This window comes from Dermochelys coriacea, chromosome 1, assembly GCF_009764565.3.
Source record: "Dermochelys coriacea isolate rDerCor1 chromosome 1, rDerCor1.pri.v4, whole genome shotgun sequence".
Taxonomy (NCBI): Eukaryota; Metazoa; Chordata; order Testudines; family Dermochelyidae; genus Dermochelys; species Dermochelys coriacea.
This window is the reverse complement of record NC_050068.2, coordinates 295,970,034-295,991,202: the sequence shown is the minus strand read 5'-3', so window position 1 is coordinate 295,991,202 and position 21,169 is coordinate 295,970,034. Positions and strand designations below refer to the sequence as shown.

At 46.5% G+C, this 21,169-nt stretch overlaps 1 protein-coding gene across 2 annotated transcripts in view; it reads right to left on the bottom strand.

Annotated features, from left to right (window-relative positions):
- The window catches only part of SLC38A1 (solute carrier family 38 member 1), a 71,434-nt gene extending 52,578 nt beyond the window's left edge, over positions 1-18,856 (bottom strand). The window contains exon 1 of one of the 2 annotated variants that reach the window (XM_038373722.2): positions 18,050-18,856. The gene's annotated coding sequence lies outside the window, so the exon portion shown is untranslated. Of the gene's footprint in view, positions 1-17,313; positions 17,604-18,049 lie in introns of those variants that run through there. The other variant, XM_043494285.1, reaches the window with a different exon arrangement.
- Between the last annotated feature and the right edge of the window lie 2,313 nt (positions 18,857-21,169).

The following is a 21,169-nucleotide window of genomic DNA, read 5'->3' as shown; positions in this document are numbered from 1 at the left end:
GGGAAGAGTATAAAAATATTGCTCGGGCATGTAGGAAAGATATCAGGAGGGCCAAATCGCACCTGGAGCTGCAGCTAGCAAGAGATGTCAAGAGTAACAAGAAGGGTTTCTTCAGGTATGTTGGCAACAAGAAGAAAGCCAAGGAAAGTGTGGGCCCCTTACTGAATGAGGGAGGCAAGCTAGTGACAGAGGATGTGGAAAAAGCTAATGTACTCAATGCTTTTTTTGCCTCTGTTTTCACTAACAAGGTCAGCTCCCAGACTGCTGTGCTGGGCATCACAAAATGGGGAAGAGATGGCCAGCCCTCTGTAGAGATAGAGGTGGTTAGGGACTATTTAGAAAAGCTGGACGTGCACAAGTCCATGGGGCCGGACGAATTGCATCCGAGAGTGCTGAAGGAATTGGCGGCTGTGATTGCAGAGCCCTTGGCCATTATCTTTGAAAACTCGTGGCGAACGGGGGAAGTCCCGGATGACTGGAAAAAGGCTAATGTAGTGCCCATCTTTAAAAAAGGGAAGAAGGAGGATCCTGGGAACTACAGGCCAGTCAGCCTCACCTCAGTCCCTGGAAAAATCATGGAGCAGGTCCTCAGGGAATCAATCCTGAAGCACTTAGAGGAGAGGAAAGTGATCAGGAACAGTCAGCATGGATTCACCAAGGGAAGGTCATGCCTGACTAATCTAATCGCCTTTTATGATGAGATTACTGGTTCTGTGGATGAAGGGAAAGCAGTGGATGTATTGTTTCTTGACTTTAGCAAAGCTTTTGACACGGTCTCCCACAGCATTCTTGTCAGCAAGTTAAGGAAGTATGGGCCGGATGAATGCACTATAAGGTGGGTAGAAAGCTGGCTAGATTGTCGGGCTCAACGGGTAGTGATCAATGGCTCCATGTCTAGTTGGCAGCCGGTGTCAAGTGGAGTGCCCCAGGGGTCGGTCCTGGGGCCCGTTTTGTTCAATATCTTCATAAATGATCTGGAGGATGGTGTGGATTGCACTCTCAGCAAATTTGCGGATGATACTAAACTGGGAGGAGTGGTAGATACGCTGGAGGGGAGGGATAGGATACAGAAGGACCTAGACAAATTGGAGGATTGGGCCAAAAGAAATCTAATGAGGTTCAATAAGGATAAGTGCAGGGTCCTGCACTTAGGATGGAAGAATCCAATGCACCGCTACAGACTAGGGACCGAATGGCTCGGCAGCAGTTCTGCGGAAAAGGACCTAGGGGTGACAGTGGACGAGAAGCTGGATATGAGTCAGCAGTGTGCCCTTGTTGCCAAGAAGGCCAATGGCATTTTGGGATGTATAAGTAGGGGCATAGCGAGCAGATCGAGGGACGTGATCGTTCCCCTCTATTCGACACTGGTGAGGCCTCATCTGGAGTACTGTGTCCAGTTTTGGGCCCCACACTACAAGAAGGATGTGGATAAATTGGAAAGAGTACAGCGAAGGGCAACAAAAATGATTAGGGGTCTAGAGCACATGACTTATGAGGAGAGGCTGAGGGAGCTGGGATTGTTTAGTCTGCAGAAGAGAAGAATGAGGGGGGATTTGATAGCTGCTTTCAACTACCTGAAAGGGGGTTTCAAAGAGGATGGCTCTAGACTGTTCTCAATGGTAGCAGATGACAGAACGAGGAGTAATGGTCTCAAGTTGCAATGGGGGAGGTTTAGATTGGATATTAGGAAAAACTTTTTCACTAAGAGGGTGGTGAAACACTGGAATGCGTTACCTAGGGAGGTGGTAGAATCTCCTTCCTTAGAGGTTTTTAAGGTCAGGCTTGACAAAGCCCTGGCTAGGATGATTTAACTGGGACTTGGTCCTGCTTTGAGCAGGGGGTTGGACTAGATGACCTTCTGGGGTCCCTTCCAACCCTGATATTCTATGATTCTATGATTAAGTGGACATAATCCAGGAACTACTAGCACTGCAAATTGAGCAGCTCCACGTCCACCCTCCCCTGCAGCCACTGTTGCAAAACTCTTTCCCATTCACCCACACACATGCTCTTATCAACCTCCTGGTTCCAGTCTGTATCCACTGCATTCCACTCCTCCCCATCACAGTCCAGCCCTGCGGACTCCCAGTACCCACTTCACTCAACACCCCTCCCTCTGCAGTTTAGCCCTGCTCAAGTACAGTATCCACTGTACTGTACTCCAAAGGAGAAGGCTGGATATGATAAGTCGACACACACAAATCTTTAATCATCCCAGGACCCCACCTCCTCCTGAGACCCTCACTTCCCCCATCCCCCTCAGTGCTGATGTTTTTTTGGTTGTCTCTCTCCTCTGGTTGTTGATTTTTAATAAAAGAATTGTTTTGGTTTGAAAGCAATCTTTATTTCATTAATTGAAAGCAAACAGAGCCCTGCAAAGCAACAGGCAATTTTCTTAAACCTTCATAGTGCATTATCTGCACTAATCACAATCACCTCCTAGCATTACAAGCACTGCACTCCCGAGCATAGCAACAAATATTAGTGGCTTTCAGCTTCAAATTGTTACCTCAAGGCATTCCTGATCCTTATGGCCCCGTGCTGTGCCCCTCTAATAACCCTGGTCTCTGGCTGTTCAAATTAAGCCTCCAGGCGCTGAGCCGCAGAGGTCCTGCCCTGATTGAAGCTTTCACCCTTCCCTTCACAAATGTTATGGACCATACAGCACACGGCTATAAGCATAGGAATATTGTCATCAGCCAGGTCCAGCCTCCCATATAGGCAGCGTCAGTGGGCCTTTAAACGGCAAAAGCACACTCCACAGTCATTCTGCACTTACTCAGCCTTTTGTTGAACCGCTCCTTGCTGTTGTCAAGGTGCCCTGTCAAGGTTCCTTCCCCACTCTGAACTCTAGAGTACAGATGTGGGGACCTGCATGAAAGACCCCCTAAGCTTATACTTACCAGCTTAGGTTAAAAACTTCCCCAAGGTACAAACTTTGTCTTGTCGTTGAACAGTACGCTGCCACCACTAAGCATTTTAAACAAAGAACAGGGAAAGAGACCACTTGGAGACGTCTTCCCCCAAAATATCCCCCAAGCCCTACACCCCCTTTCCTGGGGAAGGCTTGATAATAATCCTCACCAATTGGTACAGGTGAACACAGACCCAAACCCTTGGATCTTAAGAAAGTGAAAAATCAATCAGGTTCTTAAAAGAAGAATTTTAATTAAAGAAAAGGTAAAAGAATCACCTCTGTAAAATCAGGATGGTAAATACCTTACAGGATAATCAGATTCAAAACATAGAGAATCCCTCTAGGCAAAACCTTAAGTTACAAAAAGACACAAAAACAGGAATATACATTCCCTCCAGCACAGCTTATTTTACAAGCCATTAAACAAAAGAAAATCTACTGCATTTTCTAGCTAGATTACTTACTAGCTTAACAGGAGTTGGAAGGCTTGCATTTTTGATCTGTTCCCGGCAAAAGCATCACACAGACAGACAGAACTGTTCCCCCCTCCAGATTTGAAAGTATCTTGTCCCCTCATTCGTCATTTTGGGTCAGGTGCTAGTGAGGTTACCTTTACCTCCTTACCCTTTACAGGTGAAAGGGTTTTGCCTCTGGCCAGGAGGGATTTTATAGCACTATATACAGAAAGGTGGTTACCCTTCCCTTTATATTTATGACATGCCCTGTGAATGGCTTCATAAGCCACAGCATTAAGGGGTAGGCAGGGTGTCCCAGGATCGACTTCCCCCTACGGTGATCATCTGGTCCAGGAAGAAAGTTCCTGCTTGCAGTTTCCTGAACAGGCCAGTTTTCCGAAAGATGCATGTGTCATGCACCTTTCCTGACCAGTCTGCATTAATACCCATGAAACGCGCACAGTGATCTACAAGCACCTGGAGAACCATAGAGAAACCCTTTCGATTAATGTATTTGGTGGCTAGGTGGTCTGGTGCCAGAATTGGAATATGCATGCCATCTATCGCCCCTCCGCAGTTAGGGAAGCCCATTTGTGCAAAGCCATCCACAATCTCATGCATGTTGCCCAGAGTCATGGTCTTTCGGAGCAGGATGCAATTAATGGCCCTGCACACTTCCGTCAACACGAGTCAAACGGTCGAATTTCCCACTCCGAACTGGTTAGCGACTGATCGGTAGCAGTCTGGAGTAGCCAGCTTCCACAATGCAATCGCCATGCACTTCTCCAGCGACAGGGCAACTCTCATTCTCGTGTCCTTGTGCTGTAGGGCTGGGGTGAGCTCATCACACAGTCCCATGAATGTGGCTTTCCTCATCCGAAAGTTCTGCAGCCACTGCTCTTCATCCCAGACATGCATGACGATGTGATCCCACCACTCAGTGCTTGTTTCCCAAGCCCAAAAGTGGTGTTCCGCTGTGGTAAGCACATCCATGAATGCCACAAGCAATCTCATGTCATAGCTACTACGTGTGGCAAGATCAATATCACACTCCCCTTGCCTTTGCAGTTTAAGGAATAACTCCACTGGCACTCATGATGTGTTAGTGAGAGCGAGCAGCATATTGGTCAACAGTGCAGGATCCATTCCTGTAGACTGAAGGGGCACAGCATGCAGTACACAAACCATTGAAAGATGGCGCCAAATGCAAACGGAAGAACAGGGATTGTTGGAATGCAAAGCAATGCATTATGGGATATTGGGACAGGATCCAGGATGCCCTGTGACCCCCTCTGCCTTCCCACAACTCTTAGCGGCAGAAGAGGAAGAGATGCCCTGTGGGATAGCTGCCCAGTGTGCACCGCTCCAAATATCGCTGCAAGTGCCACAAGTGTGAACACGCTATTGCGCAGGCAGCTGACAGTGTGAACACACAACAGTGGTTTCCCTTCAGTGCTCTCTGAATGGTGCTGTAACTGCTGGTGATGTAACTCTGCCACTATAGACATACCCTAAGGATAAAATAAAAGGCAACAGATGGAGACAGACGGGGAAGTACAAGGGACCAATGAGTCAGTATTGGTAAGCATGATAGATATTGGTCTCAGCACAACAGAAGCCTAACCATTGTCAGTTTTGGTAGACATCATGGCAAAGAAGAATGTTTAAGTAGGGATTTGAAGGAGAACAGTGAAGTGCTTTGCAGATATTTACAGGGATATTTGTGGGTGGAGCAGCATAGGAGAAAACACAAAGATGCTTGTTTGAAAGTTTGACAAGTGGACAATGGAGGTTGACATCCTTATTCCATGGGCCTACTGGAGGAAGGAGTCAACCTACTGATCCTGAATGAGAGATAACAGGTAGGGTAGGGATAGGCCATGAAGATCTTGAAAGTGAAAAGTGTCCACACAAAGGTTTGCCCAAGTTTGACTAAAATCAATTTAAAAATGGATTTACATTAAATTGGTGCAACATTCTCATGCAGACATGACCTTAAGGCCTGTTCTGCAAATACTTGTTAACCAGTAAAGACCACAGTACCATGAGTAGTCCCACTGAAGCATTTGCAGAATTGCCTTTACATTGCCTGTGCTTTATAAAGTTAGCATTTAATAATCCCAACTAAGTGATGAAATTAAAACTTCACTGAGATGAACAGAGTGCTGGGGAACAGAATTCACAGATCACTGAGGTAAAGCTCACATTCCTTGCTTCTGCTAGTGCTGAGCTAAAGAGCTGCAAATCAGGACTAACAGGGCAGAAGTGCATTGATTGATTTGATTGATTTGTGAAGGTTCTCTTGATAATGAAAAAGCCGAGAACCTTTTAAAAATGAATATTTAGATTATATGAAAAACTGATTTAACAATATAGGGTGAAATTCTGGCCCCAATGAAATCAATTGACTTCAGAGGGGTCAGAATTTCACCAGAGTCCCTAATCCTGCAACACTGTGTATATGGGCATATACTTGCACCTCATGGCGCTCCTCATGGGTGCAGGGTCCACCCCATGCTGTAACTTGCAGGATTGGGGCCATAATGCTTATAAGACCACAGTATCTCATCAAGAAGTTCATTCTTAAATATATAAAAATTCACATTAACATCAACAAAATAATTCAACAGAAATAGAGTCATTCATTCCAACTCAGACAAGGGGCTATTTCTTTCATCAGAACAAACAAATACATGAAATTTCGAACATGAGTTATGAGGCACTATGGACTCTAGAGGACAGATATGAACTGGAAGTCTGGAGACCTGGATTCTTGGCCTGACTGCCATTAACTCATTGTGAGTCTTTGGGCAAGTGACAACTATCTAATCCTTAGTATCTCTATCTGTAAAATGACGATAATACTAACACTTATTCAGCTTTGTAAAGTGCTTTGCGATCCACAGTTGAAAGATGCTATATAAGGGCAAAGTATTATTATTCTCCCAAGCAAACTCCTTGTTTAATAGCCAAGGAAACTTAAGAGTAGTCTATGCTTAAAAATTTTGCTGGTGGTATAGCAATCCCAGTACAGTTATACTAGCAAAATCTTCCTAGGGTAGTCATGGCTTATATCAGCAAAAAAGTGTTTTTGCTGATATATCTTATACTGGTTTGGAAAGTGAAATACTGGCAAAAATACTTTTATGCTAGTATAACTGCATCCACACTCGGACTTTTGCTAGCATACAAATATCCAAAACTCACATAGCTAATCAACATTGCTAAACTGTCTAGTGTAGACCTGGCCTTTTTCTTAACTCTCATTCAAAGTTTCAAGGAAGCAATACAGATATGAACAATAATCCGATTGGTAACTAAGCAATTCCAATTCCCAATTCCAGGCATTACCTATGTTCCCACTCCATGCCTAACCTCCAAAAAAAGTAAAGCAGTGTTCTAATTAGTACTAATGAAAATTAAAAAGAAAAAAGAAAATTAGCCCAAGAAATAAGATTTCTTCCCTTCACATGGCACTCTTCCACCCTGCTGGATAAAACAATCCTCTGTGGTGTGATTGCCCTTGAGAGTAAGCCGTGGTCTACACTAGGAGTTGAGGTCAAATTTAGCAGCGTTAAATCGATTTAACCCTGCACCCGTCCATACGACGAAGCCCTTTTTTTTTTGATTTAAAGGGCTCTTAAAATCGATTTCTTTACTTCACCCCCGACAAGGGGATTAGCGCTGAAATCGGCCTTGCCGGGTCAAATTTGGGGTAGTGTGGGTGCAATTCGACGGGTACTGGCCTCCAGGAGCTATCCCAGAGTGCTCCATTGTGACAGCTCTGGACAGCACTCTCAACTCAGGTGCACTGACCAGGTAGACAGGAAAAGGCCTGTGAACTTTTGAATCTCATTTCCTGTTTGGCCAGCGTGGCAAGCTGCAGGTGAGTGCAGAGCTCATCAGCAGAGGTGGCCACGCAGAGCTCATCAGCAGAGGTGACCATGATGGAGTCCCAGAATCGCAAAAGAGCTCCAGCATGGACCGAATGAGAGGTACAGGATCTGATCGCTGTATGGGGAGAGGAATCCGTGCTATCAGAACTCCGTTCCAGTTTTCGAAATGCCAAAACATTTGTGAAAATCTCCCAGGGCATGAAGGACAGAAGCCATAACAGGGACCCGAAGCAGTGCCATGTGAAACTTTAGGAGCTGAGGCAAGCCTACCAGAAAACCAGAGAGGCAAATGGCCGCTCCAGGTCAGAGCCCCAAACATGCCGCTTCTATGATGAGCTGCATGCCATTTTAGGGGGTTCAGCCACCACTACCCGACCTGTGTGCTTTGACTCCTTCAATGGAGAGGGAGGCAACACAGAAGCAGGTTTTGGGGATGAGGAAAATAATGATGAGGAGGTGGTAGATAGCTCACAGCCAGCAAACAGAAACCAATTTTCCCGACAGCCAGGAACTGTTTCTCACCCTGGACCTGCTGCCAGGACCCCCTGAACCCACCCAAGGCTGCCTCCCAGACCCGCAGGCGGAGAAGGGACCTCTGGTGAGTGTACCTTTTTAAATAGTATACATGGTTTAAAAGCTAGCGTGTTTAATGATTAATTTGCCCTGGCATTTGCAGCCAGTACAGCTACTGGAAAAGTCTATTAACGTGTCTGGGGATGGAGTGGAAATCCTCCAAGGACATCTCCATAAAGCTCCCCCGGAGGGACTCCCAAAGCCTTATCAAAAGGTTTCTGGGGAGGACAGCCTTATTCCGTCAACCATGGTAGGACACTTTACCACGCCAGGCCAGTAGCAGGTAGTCAGGAATCACTGCGGAACAAACCATTGCAGCGTATGTTTGCTGGCATTCAAACAACATCCGTTCTTTATTTCTCTGTGTTATCCTCAGGAGAGTGATATCATTCATGGTCACCTGGTTGAAATAGGGTGCTTTTCTTAAGGGGACATTCAGAGGTGCCCATTCCTGCTGGGCTGTTTGCCTGTGGCTGAACAGAAATGTTCCTCGCTATTAGCCATCTGATGGGGGGAGGGGTTAGCCATGCGGAGGGAGGTGGGGGCAAAATGTGACCTTGTAACGAAAGCAAATGTGCTATGTATGTAATATTAACAGCAAGGTTTACCATGAAAGAATGTACCCATTGTTCTATAAAATGTATCTTTTTAAATACCACTGTCCCTTTTTTACCCTCCACCAGCTGCATGTGTTTCCAGGATTATAGGATCTTCTCCTTCTCAGAGGCTAGCGAAGATTAGAAGGCGAAAAAAACACACTCGCGATGAAATGTTCTCTAACCTCATGCTGTCCTCCCACACTGACAGAGCACAGACGAATGCGTGGAGGCAGACAATGTCAGAGTGCAGGAAAGCACAAAATGAGTGCGAGGAGAGGTGGCGGGCGGAAGAGAGTAAGTGGCGGGCTGAAGATGATAGGTGGCGGCAGAGTGATGAGAGGAGGCAGGATTCAATGCTGAGGCTGCTGGAGGATCAAACTAATATGCCCCAGTGTATGGTTGAGCTGCAGGAAAGGCAGCTGGAGCACAGACCGCCGCTACAGCCCCTGTGTAACCAACCGCCCTCCTCCCCAAGTTCCATAGCCTCCTCACCCAGACGCCCAAGAACGCAGTGGGGGGCCTCTGGCCACCCAGTCACTCCACCCCAGAGGATTGCCCAAGCAACAGAAGGCTGGCATTCAATAAGTTTTAAAGTTTAAAAGTGCTGTGTGGCCTTGTCCTTCCCTCCTCCACCACCCCACCCGGTGCTTCCCTCCTCCACCACCCCTCCCGGGCAACCTTGACAGTTATCCCCCTATTTGTGTGATGAATTAATAAAGAATGCATGAATGTGAAGCAACAATGACTTTATTGCCTCTGCAAGCGGTGATCGAAGGGGGGAGAGGAGGGTGGCTAGCTTACAGGGAAGTAGAGTGAACCAAGGGAAGGGGGGTTTCCATCAAGGAGAAACAAACAGAACTGTTACACCGTAGCCTGGCCAGTCATGAAACTGATTTTCAAAGCTTCTCTGATGCGCACCGCGCCCTCCTGTGTTCTTCTAACAGCCCTGGAGTCTGGCTGCGCGTAACCAGAGGCCAGGCGATTTGACTCAACCTCCCACCCCTTCATAAACATCTCCCCCTTGCTCTCACAGATATTGTGGAGCGCACAGCAAGCAGTAATAACAATGGGAATATTGGTTACGCTGAGGTCAAAGCGAGTCAGTAAACTGCGCCAGCGCACTTTTAAACATCCAAATACACATTCTACCACCATTCTGCACGTGCTCAGCCTGTACTTGAACAGCTCCTGACTACTCTCCAGGCTGCCTGTGTATGGCTTCATGAGCCATGGCATTAAGGGGTAGGCTGAGTCCCCAAGGATAACTATAGGCATTTCAACACACCCAACGGTTATTTTCTGGTCTGGAAAGAAAGTCCCTTCCTGCAGCTTTTGAAACAGACCAGAATTCCTGAAGATGCGAGCATCATGTATCTTTCCCGGCCATCCCACGTTGATGTTGGTGAAACATCCCTCGTGATCCACCAGTGCTTGCAGCACCATTGAAAAGTACCCCTTGCGGTTTATGTACTCTCCAGCTTGGTGCTCCGGTGCCAAGATAGGGATATGGGTTCCGTCTATGGCCCCACCACAGTTAGGGAATCCCATTGCAGCAAAACCATCCACTATGACCTGCACATTTCCCAGGGTCACTACCCTTGATATCAGCAGATCTTTGATTGTGTTGGCTACTTGCATCACAGCAGCCCCCACAGTAAATTTGCCCACTCCAAATTGATTCCCGACGGACCGGTAGCTGTCTGGTGTCGAAAGCTTCCACAGGCCTATTGCCACTCACTTCTCAACTGTGAGGGCTGCTCTCATCTTGGTATTCTGGCACTTCAGGGCAGGGGAAAGCAATTCACAAAGTTCCATGAAAGTGCCCTTATGCATGCGAAAGTTTCACAGCCATTGGGAATCGTCCCAGACCTGCAACACTATGCGATCCCACCAGTCTGTGCTTGTTTCCCAGGCCCAGAATTGGCGTTCCACGGCATGAATCTGCCCCATTAGCACCATGATGCCTACATTGCCAGGGCCTGTGCTTTGAGAGACATCTGTGTCCATGTCCTCATCACTCTTGTCACCGCACTGACGTTGCCTACTTGCCCAGTTTCACTTTGGCAGGTTCTAGTACTGCATATACTGCTGGATAATCGGTGTGGTGTTTAATGTGCTCCTAATTCCCAAAGTGATCCCAAAGGGCTCCATGCTTGGCGTGATATGGCGTCTGCAAGGAAAAAAGGCGCAGAACGATTGTCTGCCATTGCTCTGATGGAGGGAGGGGCGACTGACGACATGGCTTACAGGATTGGCTTACAGGGAATTAAAATCAACAAAGGGGGTGGCTTTACATCAAAGAGAAACAAAAATAACTGTCACACAGAATGGCCCCCTCAAGGATTGAACTCAAAACCCTGGGTTTAGCAGGCCAATGCTCAACCCACTGAGCTATCCCTCTCCCCTGTATTCCAGGCAGGACTGAGTCTCCATTGAATGTTCAAGGTGCCTCTGACAGACCTCACCGAAATGATTTTCGGCCGTTGATTTCACGGAGGGAAGGAGGGGAGAGCAAATGAATACAAAACAAATCTGGTCTATTTCTTGTTTTGATCCACTCCATCTATCTTTTACATCTTTGGCTGGCAGCAGACGGTGCAGTAGGACTGCTAGCCATCCTCATCTCCTGGCTGCTCATGAGAAGACAGTGCAATAGGACTATTAGCCATCCTCATCTCCTGGCTGCTCTCCAGAAGACTGTGCAATAGGACGGCCGGCAGGACTAAAGAGAATGACCTGGTCGAGTCACTCCTATTTCAGTTCCTGCGCCTATGTCTGCCCAGGCGCTCCTGACTGACCTTACCAAGGCGGCCAAAAGCACCTAGGACATGATGATGATGGTTATCAGGTCTATTGCACCATCTGCTGCCACACGGCAATGAGCTCCTGCTGTGTTGCAATGCAGGACCGCGTCTGCCAGCACCCAGGAGACGTATGGTGACAGTGAGCTGAGCGGACTCCATGCTTGCCATGGTATGGCGTCTGCACAGGTAACCCAGGGAAAAAGGCACGAAACGATTGTCAGCCGTTGCTTTCATAGAGGGAGGGAGGGAGGGAGGGACGGCCTGACGACATGTACCCAGAACTACCCGTGACAATGTTTTTGCCCCACTAGTCATTAGGATCTCAACCCAGAATTCTAATGGACGGCGGAGACTGCGGGATAGCTACCCACAATGCAACGCTCTGGAAGTTGACGCTAGCCTCGGTACTGTGAAAGCACTCAGCTGAGTTAATGCACATAGAGCATTTTGTGTGGGGACACACAAAATCGACTATATAAAAACGATTTCTAAAAAACTGACCTAAAATTTGACCTAATTTCATAGTGTAGACATATCCTTAGTGTGAAAGGATTGGGTTGACTGGAGAAAGAATTTCAAAAGTATGTGTTTAGTAGCTAATCTAGATCCTCAGTCCAGAAGAGCAAGCAGAGAGCACTCTCGTATCCTGAAGTCTCTATGTGATTGGACTGGAAGCTTGCCTTTGTCTTTAGACATCCCATGACACATCTTGAAAAACCTATTATGGATAATTTGCTTACACTTTGCTGCTCACAGAAGAGCACCATTGCCTTGAAAATTATAGAAAAGAATTATAATTTGTCAGATTTTAAAAGTAGGATTGACAGATGAAAATGAGTGGCTATGCCCTTCTTTTTCTCAAGGATATTGAGAACCTCACAGACTGTCAAAATCTGTCAGGCAAAGAATCCAAGCCATTTTCTTTACTGTCTTCTAACAGAATCCCTGCAACTCCAGTTTTCTGGATTGTCTAAATATCATAACACTAGAGATGGGTTTAACTCATCTGAAAAGTCTAGGTATTTGGAAAAACAAAAGCCAATGTAAACAGTCCCATTGTATCTCATTACCCAATGGAAGCATGAATCAGCTCTGGTGGTACTTCTAAATTATGTATTTCAAAAAATACCTCTCCTGAAAGTTTTCAGAGTAGCAGCCATGTTAGTCTGTATTTGCAAAAAGAAAAAGGAGTACTTGTGGCACCTTAGAGACTAACAAATTTATTTGAGCATCAGCTTTCGTGAGCTACAGCTCATGTAGCTCACGAAAGCTGATGCTTAAATAAATTTGTTAGTCTCTAAGGTGCCACAAGTACTCCTTTTTCTTTCTCCTGAAAGTGGCACTTTTGGCATTAATGTCACCACAGCAAGAGATAAAAGTGATTGCTTGATGCTGTGGCATCATTCACTGAAATACTCCTTTAACTGACAGTCCTTCCTCAAATAACATCATTCAAAATGGTGATCTCAGAGCCTACCTCCTGAGAAGCAGGCGAGGTATTTGAGAGGTATTTGCAGCTGAGTGGCTTGTGTGCTTTCACCTCTGGACAGGACTTCTTCACAGACACATGGTCTTGCACAGATTCATTGTGGAGTTCCCAGTAATCAAATTGTCCTTTAGTGTTGTGATAGGATATTAAGCCTCTAAGATACAATTAGTAGTTTTAACTACAGAACTCAAGATAATTTGCTTGAAAGCTGAAATTTGATTCACCTTTCTGTTCATAGATATGGTTGGTAATCTTGTGAAGAATTCCTCTGTGAAGTTTACTAAAGCTATCAGAATCCAGAGCTTCAGTTTCACACAAATTGCTTCCTGTACAAAAAGACTGAGATATGATATGCGTTTTTCCTTTTGCCCCTACCTTTGGGTGTTCTTTGAAAGAAACAGCAATATGACCAGTAAGAGTCCAAGGATATAAATAATAAAACAATGAGTTTTAAGTTGTGTGTATGGAGGACATGATAACTAAGTTTGGAAAGAGATGCTATAATGAGGAACAGAGGTATAGACTATTCTTTGCCTGTGGCACATAATCGTCTAGACTCCCATGGACTGTAATATCTTGGTCTAATTTCAATTGTTGGGTTTAGTGTGGGGGTGCTGGTGGTATAGGTAACTTGTGATATACAGGTCAGACTAGGTGATCTGGTGGTCCTTTCTGGGCCTAAACTCTATGACTAGTGCAGTGGTTCTCAACCTTTGCCATATTGTGACCTTGTGTTACAACAGGAAAAACTTTCAGGTTCCCCTGCTCCATAATTTTTGGGATGCCTCCTCCTCATCCAGCAATAAAAAAAAAGGAGGATGGTCATGACTCCCTTAAGTCTGGTTGCAACCTTCCCCCACCAAACTGAGAAACCATGGTCTGCAGATTTGAGTACAGGACTGTAACTAAAAAATCACCAAGTTCTATTTCTGACTCTCTCACTGACTTATGGCTTGGCCTGAGGCAACTCACTGAAAGATAAAGCAAAAAAGGGAAAACAGATTTAAGTACAGATTAGTTCTGAGCCCTCAGCAATCAAGCTATAAGGAGCACTCAGCACAGAAATACATTTTAACTTTTTTCTCATTATTGTTTCCTGTGAAATCCTCTTAATATTTCCCATTTTGCTGAAGAGATCTCAGAATGCAACCTCACAAATCTCTAAAATCTCATTTCAAATCATGGATTCCATAATAATTGTGAAATTACAGAACGATAAATTGTGGAATACCACCAATAAAATATGAAGTAAGTATCAAGAGGATTCACAAAGGGGAAAAAGTTATTTAAAACTTAATTTGCTGCTAAATGTGCTGATAGACTCTTTAGTAAGGATATGTCTGCACAGAAATCTGTTCTTAATTCAATTTTTTGTTTTGTTTTTGTAGTACACCTGTAACTTCTTTCCATCAGTTTCCTCATCTGTAACATAGGAAAAATAATTTTTACATGCCAATCTCACAGAGCTAGTGTGAGGGTTAATTGGAAAATGCCTGGAAGGCATTTTGAAAATGAAAAAATCATTACAAAGAAGATCAGCTGTTCAAACTTCTTGTATTGGATTTAGATTATAACAATACAAGATATGTAAGAAAATGTAACTTTAGCTTTTCATTTAGATTTAGAATCTTTAAATCTTTCCACACCACACAGGGTTCTACTAGCTGACCCAAAAGTAGGGTTGTCAACTTTCTAATTGCACAAAACCAAACACCCTTGTCCCGGCCCTGCCCCGAGGCCCCGCCCATGCTCACTCCATCCGCTCTCCCTCTGTCACTTGCTTTCCCCCACCCTCACTCATTTTCACTGGACTGGGGCAGGGGGTTGGGCTGCGGGAGGAGGTGAGGGCTCCAACTGGGGGTGCAGGCTCTGGAGTGGAGCCAGAAAAGGGCTCTGGGCTGGGGCCGAGGAATTTCAGAGTGTGGGAGGGGGCTCAGGGATGGGGCATGGGGTTGGGCTCCAGCTGGGGGTATGGGCCCTGGGATGGGGCTGGGGATGAGGGGTTTGGGGTGTAAGAGAGGGCTCTGGGCTAGAGCCGAAGGGTTCAGAATGTGGAAGGGAACTCTGGGCTGGGGAAGGGGTGCGAGCTCTGGTTGGGGTGTGGGGTGCTGGAGGGGGCTCAGGGCTGGGGGTTAGGGTGCAGGATGGGATGCGGGCTCCAGGAGGAAGTTTGGGTGTGGGAGGGGGCTCAGGGCTGGGGCAGGGAGTTGGGGTGCAGGACGGGGTTTGGAGTGCAGGCTCTGGCCAGAAGGTGCTTACCTCAGGAGGCTCCTGGAAGCAGCCGGCATGTCCAGCTCCAAGGTGGAGGGGCCAATGGGCTCTGTGTACTGCCTGCACCTGCAGGCGCCACCCCTGCAGCTCCCATTGGCCATGGTTCCTAGCCAATGGGAGCTGTGGAGCCAGCACTGGCGCTTGGGGTGGGGGCAGTGTGCGGAGCCCCCATGGCCACCTCTGCACCTAGGAGCCAAACATGCCTGCCACTTCCAGGAGCTACATGAAGCCAGGGCAGGAAAGGAGCTTGCCTTAGCCCTGTTGACCAGACTTTTAGCAACCTGGTCAGCAGTGCTGACCAGAGCTGCTGGGGGCTCTTTTCGACCTGGTGTTCTGGTTGAAAACCAGATGCCTGGCAACCCTACTCAACAGACCAAAGTTGCTTTCCATCCAGCTGATTCTTTGGTTCACAATACTATTTTAGGTAAACTGGACTGAAGGTCAATCATGTGCAAGAGAGTCCCTTAAAAATAAATTAAAACACTTTTTACTTAAAATAATGTTTTCCTGCATAATGTATATTTTAAAAGATCATATTTACTTAGGCTTATATGCTAGCTTCTGCTGTGAAGGGATGAGTAAAACCAACTTAGAACTGCAAAAATGCAGTGAAAATGTGGTAACACAGGACAATCCCACTGTCTGCTCAGTCACCACTTTTCCCTATGGGAAAAAAGGGGAGTGGCAAGGACATAGAATAGAGGAGTCAAGGAGCAACCTCTGTAAATGACCTGTTCCGCCTCCTATGTGCATTAATGTCCTTGTAAAAAATAGGATTAGGTAATAAAACATAGATCATCCTCCACGCTCTATGACATCCAGGAGAAAGGGTTCTGAGAGGCACTGGGATGATGGTTTTCTGCACTTCTTCTCAGGGGTTTATGGGGTCTTGCCTTTGGCTACCCACAGATCCCCGGGTGCTATTCAGTCTTGAGTCCCCTTTGTCCACTGTACAGGAGAGAAAATTTACTTGTTTCAGCCACCCTCCTTGGTGTGTAATGGTTCGGGTGAGTGTTCCTTTCTCACATGTTTTTACACAGGAATGTTTGAGTCAAATCAGAACTACTTAGTGGAACTACACCACTTTACATCAAGGGTCCATTGCTCCAACTGAAGTGATTCCTGGGATGTAATGAAGTTCTCTCATTCTATTTTAGTGAGAGGAACAAGCCCCAGGTCTGAATCTGATCCCTTTTGATTATTACTTACTTATTTTTCATTGACAGATGATACTTCTTCCCAGATTGTTTTTAAGTTGGTAAAAGTTTGGATTTATAGTACAATGTTCTTTTTGCAAAAACATTTTTTAAATTAAAAAACACTTCTGAGTTAAAAGGATTAATTAAGGGTGTCTCTTATTCTGACCAGTGCTTTAACTTCAGACCAATGATAGGTTCATTTTATGTTGCCTTTCAAGTAATACTACCCCTCACAAAAAATGAATAAGCACCATAAAGCAGCAGTCACTATATTTTGAAATATAGGTTAGTAGAAATGCCTAAGAGCAATATGAGCACAGTGGGAAATTGAATAATCTAATTATATCTGGCAGGTTCATACTGTATGACTATCATGCTAGCAGCTGCCAAGGATGGATTTTATTTCAGTTGTCCTTCTAATATCAGATAAACAAAGCACAGGTTTTTACATATACCACCTCTCTTTTTTCATGAAGGTGATAAATTATAATTACAGTTTGCTTTAATTTACAACCTCAACTTTAAAAACAAATGGAACAAAAACCTTTGGTCTAGAGGAAACCAATTATGTGATAAGAGAAACTTAGGCCAACAAAACAGCCCAAACAATATCAACTAAGCTTCTCCTTTTTAATGGTGATAAAAGCAAAGGTGCTAGATATATTTACATATAGTGGGCTCAGCCTACATTTCTTGCCTACACAAGAAACTCTCACTGAAATTAATAAGACTATTGGGCATTACTGAAATGCAGGATTAGACAAAAAGCCAGCAATTGTGGGTTTTGATTTATGCATATGAGCGTGTTTCAGGTATACCAGACACGCACACATTCACATCATATTTTTAGTTTCTTCCCCAGATGATTGATACTCGTTTTTCCCCCAAGACTTAATTTTAAAATGTTACTGCTGCAATCTACCAGCAGGATTATTAATCAATGCCATATTTAAAAACAAACACAAAGGCTGGTTTATTGTCAAAGCAACATCCCTACCAGGGCATTACACTCTACTGCAATGGCTGTAACCAAAAGATAAAATCAACCCCTCCCATCCCAATATTTCATTCAAAATGAACATCTGGCAGAATTAAAATGCAAATACTCACATTCCAACTGTCCCTGTCCCGGCAGAGATGTCTCTGCTTTTCAGGAGAATACTCAGATTATGTTTTTGCTCCAAAATCTCCCCTAGCCCAATTAATTTCAATAAGAGTTAAAAGATGTATCCCTATTTTACTACCCCAATGTCCCTACTTAGCGCTTTCAAACGTTGGCGGGAGTGATAGAAACTGAAATCAGAAGTCAAATTACAGCTGAAAGGGAGTGGGGGTGCGGGCAAGGGCCGTTCGGGGGGGGCAGCCTTTGTGCAGTGACAGTGAGCGACGAAGAATGTCTCTCCCCAAAGGGCCCCTTCCCCCGGACTGCATCTCTTCTCCCCAGGGTTGTTCTTTTCATGTAAAAGCTACAGCCCGACCCGCGGGCGGGAAGGGAAAGGAAACGGAGAGTGAGCGCGAAAAGTGCCCGTGGCACGTTCGCCTCCTACCCGCCCGTTCAGACATCCTGGGGAGAGCCAGGGGGGGTGGGAAACGTGCTGCTCCTCTCTACTCCCTGCCTGCGACCAGCCCCGCCAGGGACCGCAGCAAAGCCCAGCCCCGCCACCCGCGGGGGCCACGCTGCCTCGCTCCGCCCGCAGGGGCTCCCCTCGGCGGCGGCGCCATCGGCAGCGCAGGGCCCCGAGTCCCAGCCACCCTCAGGTCCGGTGACCCCAGATGTCCCGGTTTTACCGGGATGGTTCCGATTCGGGGGCCCACCCCTACCCGCCCAGCCGTGCGCGCCTCTCACCTCCCCAGCCTGGGTGGGCTTCGCCTGCAAGGTGGCCCCGCCGGTGTCCTTCGTGGAAGGCGCGAGCCACCTCGGGCGCCGCCGCGCGCGCGCGCGGAGAAGGCCCCGTGGGTTGCGTCCCGCTCGGGGGGCGGCGGTGGGGGGCGGGAGAGAGAGGGTCAAAGCGGCGCCTTTTCCTCGCAGCGAGGCGGGCAGGGAGCTGCGGAGACGCGACCTTCAGCTGCAGCGTGGACCGGCGAAAGCCGCTTCCCCGCCTCTTCCTCCTGTGTGCAGTAGCGCGGCGGAGCGGCTTGCATCAGAGCTACGAGCCACGCACCAGATAACCCAGCCGCGCGGCCGAGCTGCGCGCGTCTGTGTACATCCTATTACACGCCCGGCCCCTCCGGACTCCCGCCGCCTTCAGACAGGAGCCAGGGCACCGGCTCCTCTCCCCCTTGGTGCGCACGTCACTGCGGCTCAGAGGCAGCTACCGCCGCCTCCTGCGAGCTGCTGCGGGCCCAGCCAAGCGCATCTCCTGGCCTGCCCCGGGGGCCACGCCAAGAGAGCCGCGGCGGCGGGCTGTCTGAACGGCGAGGCAGCCTTTGTGTCTGTGCGCTCCCAGCCCCCAGGCGGTGTTAATTGCCGCCAGCAGCTGCAGGTCTCAGAGGCAGAGCGAGCCCACCCGCCAGCCCTACCCCTCCGGGGGGGGGGAACAATGACACAGGTGGAACTGCATTGTGGGATGATGATGGGGATGGGAGGAACGGCCGGGCCTTGGAGCGAATTCAGGCTGCCTTTGTCTGCCCCTGCAACAAGGAGTGAGTATATGGGCTGGATCTGTGCTTGTAGGGCTGCACCCGCAGGTGGGCTCTGTGGCTTAGCCTAGAGATGTAGCCCGTTGTCCTCGCTACAGAAGCACCCAGTCATGTTCTGAAAAACAGACAAACCCTTTGTCTGGTTTCCATATCTTGGGCCTTAATAATTGTAGCCCTTCCTGCTCCGCTATAGAATTGATCCCACTGTACACCAGGGATGATACACAGAGATAAAGACAGAAAGAAAAGGAGTACCCGTGGCACCTTAGAGACTAGCAAATTTATTAGAGCATAAGCTTTCGTGAGCTACAGCTCACTTCATCGGATGCAGTGAGCTGTAGCTCACGAAAGCTTATGCTCTAATAAATTTGTTAGTCTCTAAGGTGCCAGGGGTACTCCTTTTCTTTTTGCGAATACAGACTAACACGGCTGCTACTCTGAAACCAGAGATAAAGACAGGTTTCAGAGTAGCAGCCGTGTTAGTCTGTATTCGCAAAAAGAACAGGAGGACTTGTGGCACCTTACAGACTAACACATTTATTTGAGGATAAGCATCTGATGAAGTGAGCTGTAGCTCATGAAAGCTTATGCTCAAATAAATGTGTTAGTCTCTAAGGTGCCACAAGCACTCCTTTTCTTTTTTGCGAATACAGACTAACACGGCTGCTGCTTTGAAACCATTTAATCTGTGTATGTTATCTGGTTTCATTGACCTAGCTCTTCAGTAAATACTAACTGTAAAGTAACATCTTAAGTGAAAGCACTTCTTCCCTATTTGTTTTATGCTTTCTTTGCTTTTCTTGAATTTTTGGTGCTGATAGTTTTGTTTCAAGAGGAACCCCTTGCTGCAAGAAGAAACTTATATAAAGATTAGTTTAAAGTCCCCAAAATAGCTACAGAAAATTCAACATGTGCTGAAACCAATTCCCCAACTCATTATACCAAACTACATACTAAAAGTTTCCATTTTCTTGAAATGCTAACACATTTAGGAGAAATAATGTGTATATTAATTATACAATTGGCATGACATACTTTGATACCTCACAGATGCTCTCTGTAAACTATTGTATCCACTTATTTCAGTAGTTTCTCAGCCTGGAAAAAACATTAGGAATAAAGCAGAAATAAAATTTTATCACCATTAACAAATTTAGTCCCAGATCCTATATTCACTACAACCATGCATAACTTTAGGCATGTAGTCCCACTGATTTCAGTGTGACCACTCACAGGCGGGAAGTTAAGCTTATGTGTAAGAGTGTTCATATGTAACCCATACACATTACAGGTCCATCTCCACTGCCTGCTGTGCGGTTCCACAGAGCATCTGAGTTATTACAGCTACAGGTTTCAGAGTGGTAGCTGTGTTAGTCTGTATCAACAAAAACAATGAAGAGTCCTTGTCGCACTTTAGAGACTAACAAATTTATTTGGGCATACGTTTTCAAGGCTAGAACCCACTTCAACAGATGCATGGAGTGGAAAATACAGGAGCAGGTATAAATACAATTTCAACAATTTCTACCCCACTATCAACCTCAGCCTGGACCAGTCCACACAAGCAGTCCACTTCCTAGACAATACAGTGCTAATAAGTGATGGTCACATAAACACCACCCTATATTGGAAACCTGCTATACTTACCTACATGCCTCCAGCTTTCATCCAGACCACATCACACGATCCATTGTCTACAGCCAAGCTCTAAGATACAACTGCATTTGCTCCGATCCCTCAGACAGAGACAAACATCAACAGGATCTCTATCAAGCATTCTTAAAACTACAATACCCACCTGGTGAAGTGAAGAAACAGATTGACAGAGCCAGATGGGTACCCAGAAGTCATCTACTACTAAGACAGGCCCAACAAAGAAAATAACAGAACGCCACTAGCCATCACTTACAGCCCCCAATTAAAACCTCTCCAGCTCATCGTCAAGGATCTACAACCTATCCTGAAGGATGGTCCCTCACTCTCACAGACCTTGAGGGACAGGCCAGTACTCACTTACAGACAGCCCCCCAATCTGAAGCAAATACTCACCAGCAACTACACACCACCCAACAAAAACACCAGCCTAGGAACGAAACCCTGCAACAAACCCCAGTGCCAACTCTGTCCACATATCTATTCAAGGGACACCATCATAGGACCTAACCACATCAGCCACACCATCAGGGGCTCGTTCACCTGCACATCTACCAATGTGATTTATGTCTTCATGTGCCAGCAATGCCCCTCTGCCATGTACATTGGTCAAACTGGACAGTCTCTACCAAAAGAATAAATGGACACAAATCTGACATCAGGAACCATAACA